The sequence below is a fragment of the Oryctolagus cuniculus genome, chromosome 10 (genome assembly GCF_051225735.1).
Source record: "Oryctolagus cuniculus isolate XC-2025 breed Fujian yellow rabbit chromosome 10, ASM5122573v1, whole genome shotgun sequence".
Lineage (NCBI taxonomy): Eukaryota > Metazoa > Chordata > Mammalia > Lagomorpha > Leporidae > Oryctolagus > Oryctolagus cuniculus.
Window position 1 is genome coordinate 19,970,368 of NC_142876.1, and position 12,973 is coordinate 19,983,340.

General features: G+C 48.0%; 1 protein-coding gene and 1 long non-coding RNA gene across 16 annotated transcripts in view; one reads left to right on the forward strand and one right to left on the reverse strand.

Moving 5' to 3' along the window:
• Nucleotides 1-12,973, reverse strand: part of LOC127492375 (uncharacterized) — a 65,204-nt gene that overhangs the window by 10,258 nt on the left and 41,973 nt on the right. For 2 of the 8 annotated variants that reach the window (XR_016213959.1, XR_011379312.2), the window contains exon 3: nt 7,492-10,017. The exons of 4 other annotated variants lie outside the window; for them this stretch is intronic. This is a non-coding gene — a long non-coding RNA (uncharacterized LOC127492375). Of the gene's footprint in view, nt 1-7,491; nt 10,018-12,973 lie in introns of those variants that run through there. 2 more of the 8 variants (XR_016213962.1, XR_016213963.1) reach the window with 2 other exon arrangements.
• Nucleotides 4,434-12,973, forward strand: part of ALPK2 (alpha kinase 2) — a 117,124-nt gene continuing 108,584 nt past the window's right edge. For 7 of the 8 annotated variants that reach the window (XR_016213957.1, XM_070050093.2, XM_070050095.2 and 4 more), the window contains exon 1: nt 4,434-4,970. The gene's annotated coding sequence lies outside the window, so the exon portion shown is untranslated. The remainder of the gene's footprint in view (nt 4,971-12,973) is intronic. The other variant, XM_070050094.2, reaches the window with a different exon arrangement.

Here is a 12,973-nt window from a genome sequence, read left to right on the forward strand (position 1 = left end):
TTGAAGGTAATAAATACACCAGCAGGGTTAGTGGTGGCTGTCTCTGGGTGAGGCAAGTTGGAAATGTTTTCAATGAAAATCATGAAAACTGTTGGTAGCTGTCACTCTTAGGATCAGAAGAAAAGGCTTCAAAATGAACAGCTGTGAAATATGCGTAGACCCAACGTAGACACATGTTTTTAGTTTTAACTTTCATACATTGTCCAAGTATTTCATTCTGCCTTAATGGTTTACTTCACTAATTTTACTTGTTGAGCTGAGGGCTCAACCTACAAATTTATAAAAGGTAGAATTTTGCTCCTGTTCTGAGGGTCGCTATGCTTTTTTTTTTCTTTTTTGACAGGCAGAGTGGACAGTGAGAGAGAGAGAGACAGAGAGAAAGGTCTTCCTTTTGCCGTTGGTTCACCCTCCAATGGCGGCCGCGGCCGGCGCGCTGCAGCTGGCGCACCACGCTGATCCTATGGCAGGAGCCAGGTGCTTCTCCTGGTGTCCCATGGGGTGCAGGGCCCAAGCACTTGGGCCATCCTCCACTGCACTCCCTGGCCACAGCAGAGAGCTGGCCTGGAAGAGGGGCAACCGGGACAGAATCCGGCGCCCCAACCGGGACTAGAACCCGGTGTGCCGGCGCCGCAGGCGGAGGATTAGCCTAGTGAGCCACGGTGCGGGCTTGCAATGCTTTTTTTTAAAAACTGTCTTTAAAAATGAAACTGGGGGTAGCCATTTGGTGCTGTGCTCAGGCCTCCATTTGGGATGTCTGCATTCCATTTCGGAGCATCTGGGATCAAGTCTCAGCTCCACTTCCCATTCTACCTTCCTGCTGACCCATACCCTGGGAGGCAGCAGGTGACGGCTCAAGCGCTTGGGTCCCTGCCATCCACGTGGGAGATCTGGTCTGAGTTCTAAGCACCTGGCTTCAGCCTGGCCCAGCCCCAGCTACTGCAGGCATTTGGGAAGTGAACCAGCAAATGGAAGATCTTTATCTCTGTCTCTATCTCTCTGCATTTCAAATAAAATGAACACACACACACATTTAGAAAATGAAACTGAAGCACTGGAATAAATTGTGACAGAATTTCATCTTGGAAGTTTGGGTACTTTTCCAAAACTCTCACATTTAGTTAAAATTGATTTTATGCTACTTTTGATGTTTTAGCTTAGATAACTGAAATACAGTACTCTGGGAACTTGATTGACTCAATGCACCCTATAAACCTTAACTGCAATTTACAATTTTGGCACCCTGAGGGAAAATGAATTCCAAGCTCCAAACAACCTGTGTTTATTTGGAAAAGTCCCTGTCGAAAGATATATCAATTCTTTTATTTATTTTCATAAAACTGTATTTTTGATTGTCATTTGCCAATACTTGTAAGCTCCTTCTTCTCGTGAAGGATTATGTAGAAGTCTGCTACCTGGGATGAAAAACACCAGGAGAGAACACAGTCTTATCTATTTTTTTTTTTTTTGCCACAATACAATGAGGGAGAAAATGCCTGTTCTGTGAACCTACCTGAGTGTCTGGCAGCCATTCCAAACAGGGGAATGAGTGAAGGCTGCAAGTGCCCGATTCAGGTCCTGTCCAGGAGCAGAACCCCTGGAGCCCGGCTAAGACTGGACCGTTGCGAGGGAGCGGAGCTGGTGCTCTTGGTGCCAGGGGACCCTCCCCAGACGCGACAGCTCTCTGTAGCAAGAGTGATCTGCTCAGCTCCAGCCCGGGCTCAAGGACCCTGGCAGAAGCTCTGATCTGACATGTGATTGGTACCCAGCCTCGGCCAAGAATGTGCCCAGCTGGGAAGGGCATGACATCATCTGTGCCATTCTACACCAACATTCAGGGACCTTCCGTGCCAGGAGGAATAAAACGAGCAGATAAACCCATCACGTACCGATCCCAGCCCAAGGTATGGGAGTGCAGAGCAGGGTGAGCACCCGATAAATTGGTTTGAAGTATTCAGATTAGCTAGGAACTCCCCAGATCTCCGTCCTCTCAAGGCTGAGGACAACACCCATCCATTCATTTGTGAAGCTGAGAAAATAACAATTGGAATTTGGGAAAATCCAAAAGGACTTAGAGAAGGAATAGAGAAACATCTGATACAGATTAATTTCCAACTCTGTTCCATAAAAGGAAAATCTCCTGACAAATGAAGTTTTTCTCTTCTAACTTCAGAGATTGCTTAAATATATTTTCTAACAGTCCTTACCGCTTTACTTGGGGTGATGGGTTTGCTTTTAATCACAGGTGCAATCACTTTTGATGCTATCAGAGGGGTCCCAACACACCCACCCTTTTTCTCATCAACCTCTTACTCCTTCTCTCCCTCCTTTGCATAATCCCAGAAAATCTAGAGCCAGTGTCCTGGTCTACCTAAAAACTGGTTTTTTAAAAATTTATTTATTTATTTGAAAGGCAGAGTTACAGAGGCAGAGGCAGAAGCAGAAAGGCTGAAAGAGAAAGGGTGGGGGGAATCTTCCATCTACTGGTTCACTCCCCAAATGGTCCCTACGGCCAGAGCTGGGTCAATCCAAAGCCGGGAGCTTCTTCGGGGTCTCCCACATGGGTGCAGGGGTACAAGCACTTGGGCCATCTTCCGCTGCTTTCCCCGGCATATTAGCAAGCAGCTGGGTCGGAAGTGGAGCAGCCGGGACTTGAACCAGTGCCCATATGGGATGCCGGTACTGCAGGCGGCAGCTTTACCTACTATGCCACAGCACAGTTTCCCCGCCTACTTAAATTTAATCCTAAACTCTCTGCTTCTGGTTTTCCTACCCCTCTGCTCCCCCAAACCTGAGGCTGAAACTGAAATTGTACAGCTGCAGGCTAATCGATGAATGATGACACAGAGTCAAATCCATTCCTCTGCTCCTTACCTTTATTTTATCAGGAGGGAGATGTAGGAACTGTTTTGTTTGTTTGTTTGTTTGTTTGTTTGTTTGTTTTGACAGGCAGAGTGGACAGTGAGAGAGAGAGACAGGGAGAAAGGTTTTCCTTTTACCGTTGGTTCACCCCCCAGTGGCCGCTGCGGCCGGCGCACTGAGCTGATCTGAAGCCAGGAGCCAGGTGCTTCTCCTGGTCTCCCATGGGGTGCAGGGCCCAAGTACTTGGGCCATCCTCCACTGCATTCCCAGGCCACAGCAGAGAGCTGGACTGGAAGAGGAGCAACTGGGACAGAATCCGGCGCCCCGATCGGGACTAGAACCCGGTGTGCCAGCACCGCAGGTGGAAGATTAGCCTAGTGAGCCACGGCGCTGGCCAAGGAATTGGTTTTTCAACTTGTTTGTGAGGATCAGAACCGAGTTTGGCAGTAAGTTTCAACCTTCCCATTTATAAACTCCTAGGCAACCCTCCCCGGAAACCATACCATGATTGTCTACTGCATTTGGGCATTTGTTCATTTCTGGCTTTCTCCTCTCCTGCTGTGCGTGACAGCATTTGTTTTTTCTTGGTATCACACCTTCCTGCTCTCTTCATGCACAACTGAAAATTATCCCCGCCCTGGCTGGGAAAGACCTTATTCCACGAAGACCCCAGCCTTACATAAACCCCACAATCAAAGACTTGCATTTTCTGCCTTCTGCTGCATTCGTGGCTGTGCTCCCAAAGAGACAGCCATTATTTCAGAGTGTCTCAGCTTCGAATCGCTTCCTTCTTATCTGAAGCTCAAATTGAAACACAGAACTGGACAGTATGTGACTTGATATTGAATCATTCTAGATGATAGGGTTTTTTTTTTTTTGTGACAAATTCCATTCCGTGCAGGTCCAGTGATACAATGTGCTTCGTAAGAACACGGCTTCTGAGAATTACAGTGCTCATCACAAAGCGAACATTGACTGTGTCCCGGTCAAAGTCACCCACTCGGAGCTGCTAATTTTAGCTGTGTCTGGGAGTCTCACGAGAGGTTTCTTTCTAAGCTATCAGTTTCCAGGTGCCAAGCATGAAAATACATGTGTAGAGAGGTGAAGGGGTTGCAGGACAAAAAGTCTGGATTTTCTGCATTCTTTTGAACACTTAGATCCAATTCAATACAGGAAATGGCCAGGATACAGATCTACTGAGTCAACAAGAACCACCCTGGACCATCTGAAGGAATGGGGCCCGGAGCAGCGATTTTTCTGAGTTTTGTTTATTCTCTTATTTCTTAGTGCTGTAGTCAAAATAGGAGGAGGGTGTGTGAGAGGGAAGGGGGGCGGGGTGTGGGGGACAGATGGAGAGTTAGGGGCAGGCATGGGAGGGCGCGGAGGGTGGATAGAGCCTCTCTGTTTTGCTCAGAGGGCTTCAGAGGACGACGCAATCCAGGTTCTAAATGAACAACATATGACTCTTATTTTCACCTCCCTCTACCCCCTCCTCGGGTTTCCTCTGTGCACTTCAAATGCCTGATACCCTGGGTATGAGAAGCGGTTATGTTACTGGGCCAGAATCACTGATCAGGCAGTAGGGTTTTACTTTCTGTAGAGGCGAGCAGCTACACCCCCAGGTCCTGTCTGGGCTTTGCAGAACGCTCCCGGGACACGGGAGCGGAGGAGCAATCCGCCACGACTCGTCTGTGTTTCATCAGCTCTCCGGGGCTGCATTTCAGCAGGCCCCTTTGCCAGGGCCTCCCGGGCTGCGGCGTCAACAAGTGTCACACCTACTGCAGGGACAGCCCTCAAGTTTCATCACAGTGATGCTAAAAACTCTTCTCCAGCTTCAGCAATGACCTAGTTCACTCAAGGGCAGGGAAAAATGCTCTTCTTCCAGGACTGCCCTGGGCACGGAGCTTTCCCGTTTAGGAAGACTGGAGCTTTTCTGGAAACAGACCCAGCCGGGCTTTGACCAATTCATGGCAGAGACCCTGATCCCTGTGACTCCTCTGAATCTCTGTCGCAGGAACAGAAACACCCAATCAATGCTTTGCACACAGCCTGGGGCGTCCACCACCAAGCCAGCCCTCCTCTTACAGCTCCTGGACACAGTGTATTGAAAAGTAAGTATGCAGAACTTGGCTTTTATAGCAGGTTGGCTGTGCTTTAGATATAGAGCGGCTTACATTTTCTACAACGAAGACCAAAGCAGACTGGTTGCTTATGAAACAAGTAGGGGTTGCATGGGATACTGGGGCACACAGGATTTTAAAGTCACGGTCTGCTGGTTGAAGTCCATTTTGACCCTTCTCTGAAAATTGCTATTTTTTTAATGTTTATTTTGGTCTGACAAGTATTTGAAATAGTTTCTCTCCTGGAATGTTTAACAATCAGAGAAAGGAAATGTGTAGAGAATGAGTCAAAGTAATTCAAAGTGGTAATCTGGAAAATCTTTGCAAGGTAACATGAAAAAATTGAGGTGAGCCAGGCCCCACACTCTTCTGCTGGAACTATTTGAGCCAAAAGTCACTCCTTTCACTTTAGATGATCTGAATGACTGAAAACTTCCCCGCTACGGGTGGACACAGAGGGGTCCCGTCCGACAACCCCGCGTGAGCACTGCTGAAGAGCTATCAGCCATGTCAAAATGGCTGACACACATTCATTGAGTCATTCAATAGGTTTTTTTTTTAAAGGCAGAAAGTCAGCCATCCCCCCCCCCCCACACCAATCTGCTGATAAAATGGCACTAGTGCCGCGTTACATTTTAATGAACACATCTAAACTTTAAACCCACGGGTCAAAGGTGTCACGGACGCCTGACAATCAGTTAAAAATAGATAAAAGCAGCAACAGCGCTCAGAGCTGCTTCTGTCCTCATTATTTCCTCTGCACAAGCTTTTCCTTCGGTGAAGGCAGCCTTCACTTCGGAAGATTAAGTAACCAGGAGTGCTAAGTCAGTCTCACTGCTCCTAAGATACCAGAGGGCCGCCAGAAGTTTATGGAAAATAGAATTAGAAGATAAGTTTATTTCTGGTGCAAAAACTGTTTGAAATCCACGCGTAGGTCTTCCATAAGACACATTCTCATGACAACTCCTCCTGTGCGACACATTTTCTAATTGCACAGCAGCTAAGGAGAAATTGAAAGAACTTTTTGCTCTGAGAATTCTGAATTGAAACCCAGGATATGGTGAGCTACTTTCTGAATCAACAACTCGACACATCTCACATGAAAACACGCTGGCAGCCAAAGGCATGCTTAGCTTTTGGAAACTAAGATTTAAAACAGACTCAACACAATCACGATGCCTGTGGGACGTTTTTACAAAATATTTGATCACAGTTTAGGGGAGTTATTCCAGCAGGTGGAATTGTGATTTTCATCATCTACCAAGGGCCCCCTGCCCCCAGTCGTGCAAGTGCTGGGTTAGCAGCCCTCGTACACCTACCTGTTGATGTCAGCCCGTGTGGGGAGGATGCAGTGGAGTGAGCAGCCCGTCGGGAGGCAGGTGGGGAAGAAGGGCGCACCTCGGAAGACAGCCCAGGCTCTGGAGTCCGCCCGATGCGGCATTAACTCTCAGCCGCCTGACTCTGCACCAAGCTTCCCGAATCCCAGTTCCCATGTGTAACATGAAGGTGACCACGTCCACCTGGACAGCAATGCTGGGGAAGTAAGCGGGTAGGTGCACCAAGCCTGTTGCATCAAATTTCTTAAGAAATGTTGACGCTTCATCTTGCTTCACTAAGAACCTCTCTGTCTTTTTTGCTAAAACTTCAGGATCCTAAATAAGTATAGACCAAAAATTTCAAATTTAACATAGTACTGTGTAGACAGAAACACATTATGTAATAAGCTACATAACATAAATACATAATATAAACTACCAAAGTAGCAGGTGCTCTGCATTATTGCCACCAATGCAATGACTGAGCAAATATAACCCAGAAAATTAGACTTTGAGGAAAATTCTTTTTTTTCCCAGAAAACGTTTATTTAAGGAATACAAACTTCATGCGTTTCGTTAGTACAGCTTTAGGAACATGAGGATTCTTCCCATTGTACCTGCCTTCTCACCCCTCTTCTTCCCCCCTCTCCTATTCCCATTCTTATTTTTTACTAAGACCTACTTTAAACTAACTTTATACAATGATTAACTCTATATTAAGTAAAGAGTTCAACAAATAATATGAAAAAAAACTGTTCAGCCTTTGAGAAATGTTTTAAATGTTGATTTTGTATCTACTTGGCAGAGTGGGAGAGAGGGGGAGGGGAGGGGGAGGGGGAGGGGGGGGGAGAGTCTCCCATCTCCTGTTTGCTGCCTGAAATGCCTATGCCTGTAACAGCCAGGGCTGGGCCAGCACAAAGCCAGGACCCAGGATCTCCATGCGAGTCTCCACGTTAGTGGCAGGGACTCAACTACCTGGGCCATCATTGTTGCCTCCCAGAATGCATTAGTAGGAAGCTGGATAGGAAGCGTGAAGCAGCCAGGACTCAAACCAGGCATTCCAATACGGGATGCGAGTGTCTCAAGAAATGGCTTAACTCACAACACCACAATGCTGGCCGCAGAAACAATATTCTTTGCTGAAAACAGTTGATGGTATGTTTACTATCTAAAATAGAAATAGAGATTCAGCAGTCTTATCTGGGAACAGCTTTTTTATTTCCCAAAGGAACTTTTATTTAAGGAATACCAACTTCATGCATTTCATGAATACAACTTTAGGGGTATATTGATTCTTTCCATCATACCCATTCTCCCAGCCCCTCTCCCTCCTCTCTCTCCTATAACATGTATGAGTACCATATTGAGTATGAGCAAATGCATAGGAATGCAAGGTAAGATATGGAAGGTAAGATAAATCCATGCATAGAAGGCGATGTCTGTAATTATTCTGAAAACTAAGGCACCAGCCCAGCCGTTCCTCAAAGATGAGAGTTGAGGCTTCCATTGGCCAGGGAGCAGAGGTGGACAGGCCTTTGGAGAGGCTGAGCAGAGACGGGGCCTGGGAGGGCCATCTCAGGAGTGATGGGGACCACGCTGTGGGCTGCAACGGCAAGGCGAGGGTGCAAGTTCACGATGAACAGCGTGCTCCCTTGTTGGGGTAAGAGCAAGTCCAGCGATCGAGGGGACAGACAAGGCTCACACGCAGGACCAGTGGGATGCTGCAAAGCCCTTCAGCAGCCAGCTTTCCTGTTGCCCCGTGTTTTCCTGAGATACCCCAGGGCTGTCTCCCAGACATGACAGGATATCTTGAACAGTTCTTTGCTCGAGTGACTGACAGGCTCACAAGGAGCCCTGCTATCCTGGGCTTTGTTCTGACATTAAAGGCAAAGGGGACATGCAGACATGTAGAGAAACTTGGGAGAGAGTGAGCATGTCACCTTAGGGCTGGCCAGAATGAAAGACAAACACCTGACCTACAGGAAGGAAATGAACGCATGGAAATGTTCAGAGCCCCTGTTGGCATTTCTGCAGGTGCAGACCACGTGGCGTGCTCCAGGAGTTGGGAACCTTGGTCTCTGACAGGGGCCGTTTGGACATTCATAACATCACTCGTGGGCCATACAAAATTATCAACTTAAACTTAGCCTGCTATGGATCTGTTGGGTTTCGAGTCCCACCTGCAGCTGTCTTGGTCGGGTCAGACCAGATGATTTTGCAGGGCAGACATTCCTTACCCAGTCCGGATGGACAAAGCCGACCAGCGGACTTAGCGCACAGAAGCTCTGTCTTGGACAATCCGGGTCTAGGGACGTTGCATCCACTTCTCCAGGGCTCGCTCCTTCGCACCGCCTTCCTCACGTCTGGGGCAGCACAATCACCGATCTTCCCTCCATCTGCTGTCCAGCTCTGGGGTCACCAGGCTCATTTGCTCCTCCGTCCCTCACTTCAGACCTTCCTCTGAGTTCAGGAGTTTCTCAAAGCGCGGAGGGCACAAGAACCCCGGAGCTTGCCGGGCTCCTCCTTGATTCTGAAAGTCCTGAGAGTTTGCATTTCTTTTTTTTTTTTTTTTTTTTCTACAGGCAGAGTGGACAGTGAGAGAGAGAGACAGAGAGAAGGGTCTTCCTTTTGTCGTTGGTTCATTCTCCAATGGCTGCCGCGGCTGGCGCACCGCGCTGATCCGAAGGCAGGAGCCAGGTGCTTCTCCTAGTCTCCCATGAGGTGCAGGGCCCAAGCACTTGGGCCATCCTCCACTGCCCTCCCTGGCCACAGCAGAGAGCTGGACTGGAAGAGGGGCAACCGGGACAGAATCCGGCGCCCCAACCGGGACTAGAACCCGGTGTGCCGGCGCCGCAAGGCGGAGGATTATCCTAGTGAGCCGCGGCGCAGGCGCGAGAGTTGGCATTTCTCTCCCAGTCCCAGGCGATGCTGATGCTGTGGTCCAGGGCCATGCCCAGAGAGCCACACTTCTTTGGCCCATTTACACTTGCTCTTTTTCCGTTACTGAACTCGCCTTACTTCTCAGAGATGCCAAAGACGTGGGTCCAGAGAACACTGAGCGCCCTGTTGGTGGAGAGGTCGAGTGGGGATACGGGTGGGGATGGAAGAGGACAGGAGAGGGGGGAACGGTTCACAGGGGTTGCGCTGTGTCCTTTAGAGGGCGCTGTTTTTCACAGCTCAGCTTATCAGGGAAGGCTTCGAAGAGAAGTTAGCACTTCAGCTAGAGGTTTCCAAACCGGGAGAGGGGAGGGGAGGGGAGGGGAGGGGAGGGGAGGGGATTTGAACAGATAAGAGATGGAAGGTGGTCTTTCTGTGTAAAGGAAGCAAGAAAAACAAAATGAAAACCAGAGGCAGCAGGAGAGATGAATACACAGAGCAGAACTTGGGCTTCTCCTGGCAAAGCATTCTTTGGTTGAGTCATTGAATCCTAAACGCATGACTTCTATCTGTAACCTGGTGTCCCACACGGAGGTCTGGATCAGAGAGCAATGGCAGGAATTTCAGGCACCACGGGCCAAAGGGGAGAGGGCATGGATACTCCTTCTACAAATAAAAACAGCAACATTCAAAGCAGCACACAGTGGAAAAGTCCAGGAGTTTGGTCAGGTTGGGGCTCCGTGTCTGCACCTCCGCGGGTCCTGCTCCTCCCTGTTTTGGCTTCAATCTCTCATACAGCCTCAGCATAGCTCCCGACTCCCCCTGGGTGTCTGTGCTTTCTTCTCCTGTGGAGGAGGGAAAGTTCTAAGCTTCGTACTGATTGGCTCACCCCTGGACTAATTTCTGAAAAGGACCGCACACTGACTGGCTCAGACATCAGTTAATGAGTTAATCACTACACCAGGAATAGCTGATCAGTTTAGCCCAATCAGAGCCCACAAGGTCCAAGTCACAGAGGTGCTGAGTGATGGGAAAGCTGTGGACTGGAGTTAGCAGGACTGGCAGACCTAATTGCCCTAGGGGCTTTAGATATTTTGGAGAAAGTCTAAAGTCATATCATCTCTTCTCTGAGTTATCCGAGGGTAGCGGAATGGGGCCCTTCTGAAGTTCAGCCCAGATGGGTCAAAATGGGCTCCCACATTCTGGAAGGATTGCACCTTTCTTTGGAGTTGCACTGGGGTTTCTGTTGGGGGGTGGGGACCAGGCAGGGAGGAACCTGTGGATACAGGGTGCCTGGGGGAACATGAAGAAGAAGAGGAGAATCAGAGAAAGGGGTTGGTACTGCCCAGCATTCTTTGTGACAGCCCTGGTGACACATTCCTCGCCTGGACACAACACCAGCTCATAACATTCAACTTCAAGCCAAAGTGACGTTAGCCAATTAACTCACGGAAGTTGGCCTCACTGCCACACTGTCACACTCTGCATTCATGTACATCATAAGCTCTCGTCTCTTCCCTCTCTTTACCCCCTTAGACAACAGGGATGAGGCACACAGGGGAACAAAACAGTAAGTCGAAACTCAGAATCAAGGAACTTGGACTCTGCCACCAGTAAACTGTGTGACCTGGGAAAAGTCACTTAACCTGTCTGTGTCCCAGATCCATTTTTCTTTCTTTTTTGTTTTTCCCCCTTTCCATTTTTCAATTGTAGAATCAGGGGAAGCTCTAAACTTCTGCACAGTTTTCATTTAACTTTGATATTTTTTAAGTCCTCATGTAAAGAGTTGGAAACTGCTGCAGGCTTTAAACAGCAGGAGAGGTATATCAGTGGGAAGATTCTCTATTCCACTCCCCAAAAAAGGAAATTTCAAAACCCACCCAGAGACAGCAGCAGCAACAGCTCAGCATTCACTGTGTCTGTGATGAGCCGTGTGCACCCAGACACCGGTGGGCACATGGAGGCGCTCACTAATTGTATTTGAAAATTAAGCTGTCCTATTAGTTAATAGTCCTATGTTAATAGTGAAGACACACATTCCCTATCAGGGTGCCTGGGTTTGACACCTGCCTCTGGCTCCTGGTTCCACCTTCCTGCTAGGACAGACCTTGGGAACCAGTGGTGATGGTTCACGTGTTTGCACTCCTGCCACCCATGTAGGGAGCCTAGATTGAGTTCCTGATTCCCAAGGTCAGCTGTTACCAGTTCTGGCTGTTGCAGGCACCCGGAAGTGAACCAGCAGATGGGAGCCCTTCATCTCTCTCTCCTCTCAGACTCAACAACCAACCAACTGCCCAACCAACCATTCCATTGCTTAGATATACCCTAACCAGATTCCTGTTGATGAACATTTATGTGCTTCCAATCTTTCGCTATCATAAGCAATGCTGCAATGAATACAGTAGGTGCTCATTAATGTTTGTCTCCTTACTGCCTCTATTAAAACATTAACTTTATTGAGGCATATTTTTCATATCATCTAACTTGCTCCAAGTATTCAATGCAATGTTTTTTTTTAAAGATTTATTTTATTTATTTGAAAGACAGAGTTACAGAGAGAGGTAGAGACAAAGAGAGGTCTTCCATCTGCTGGTTCACTCCCCAGATGGCCGCAATGTTTGGAGCTGAGTCAATCTGAAGCCAGGAGCCAGGAGCCCCCTCCTGGTCTCCCATGCAGGTGCAGGGACCCAAGGACTTGGGCCATCCTCCACTGCTTTCCCAGGCTGTATAGAGAGAGAGCTGTATAGGAAGAGGAGCAGCCAGGACTAGAACCGGCACCCAGATGGGATACCGGCGCTTCAGGCCAGGACTTTAACCCACTGTGCCACAGCTCCAGCCCCCAATGCAATGTGTTTTTTTTTTTTTTTTTAACAAAGTTACCACGTTGTGCAATCATGGCCAAGATCAATTTTAAAACATTATCATCATCCCAAAAGAGCCATTCTGTATATTTATTGTTAGCGCTCTCCCCACTGCTCTCACCATCAGCAGTCACTGTTCTGCTTTGTCTCTCTAGCTTCTTTTTGATATTTTCTTATCAGTGGAACCATACACTAGGTGATCTCCTGTTTCTGGCTTCTTTCCCTGAGCAGGATGAGAACGTCTTTGAGGATCCTCCGTGTCACATAATCACAGGATGTTCACATAGTTTGTGTCTTTTTATTGCTCAGTAGTAATCCATTGTGCAGCTATGCCCATTTTATGTATCCACTCACTAGTCGGACACTTAGGTTCTTTCCAATGGACATACAAAGACAGGCTGTTTCCCATTTTTGGCTATTATGAGGAATTCTGCAAAAAACACCATGTGTCTTCATTCCTCTTGGGAAGACACCCAAGAGTGAAATTGTGGGTTCGCTTGGTAAATGCATGCTTAACTTTTTAAGAAACTGCCAAGGTTTTTGTAAAGAGTTTGTTCCATTTTTCCACTTCCACTAGCAATGGATAAAGGGTCTGTTTTTCCCACGTCCTCACCGACATTCAGCTGTTTTCTTATAGCCACCCTCTGGGGTACGTAGTGGCGTCTCACTGTGGTTTGATTTGTACTTCTCTAATGACTAAGGATGCTGGGCGTGTTTTCCAGCGCTAATTTTCTTGCTTCTGTTTCTTACATCAGTCCTAAAGGTCTATCACAGCGCATAAAGGTATATAGCACAACGTTTGGGCTGTGCTAGGGCTTGGACGTGTGCCCCAAAGTTCATGCGTTGGGAATTTAACCCCCAACACAACATTGTGAGAGGGGAGAGCTTTAGGAGGTTGTGAGGACTCCACCCTCATAAATGAATTCTGCTCTCATGGCCG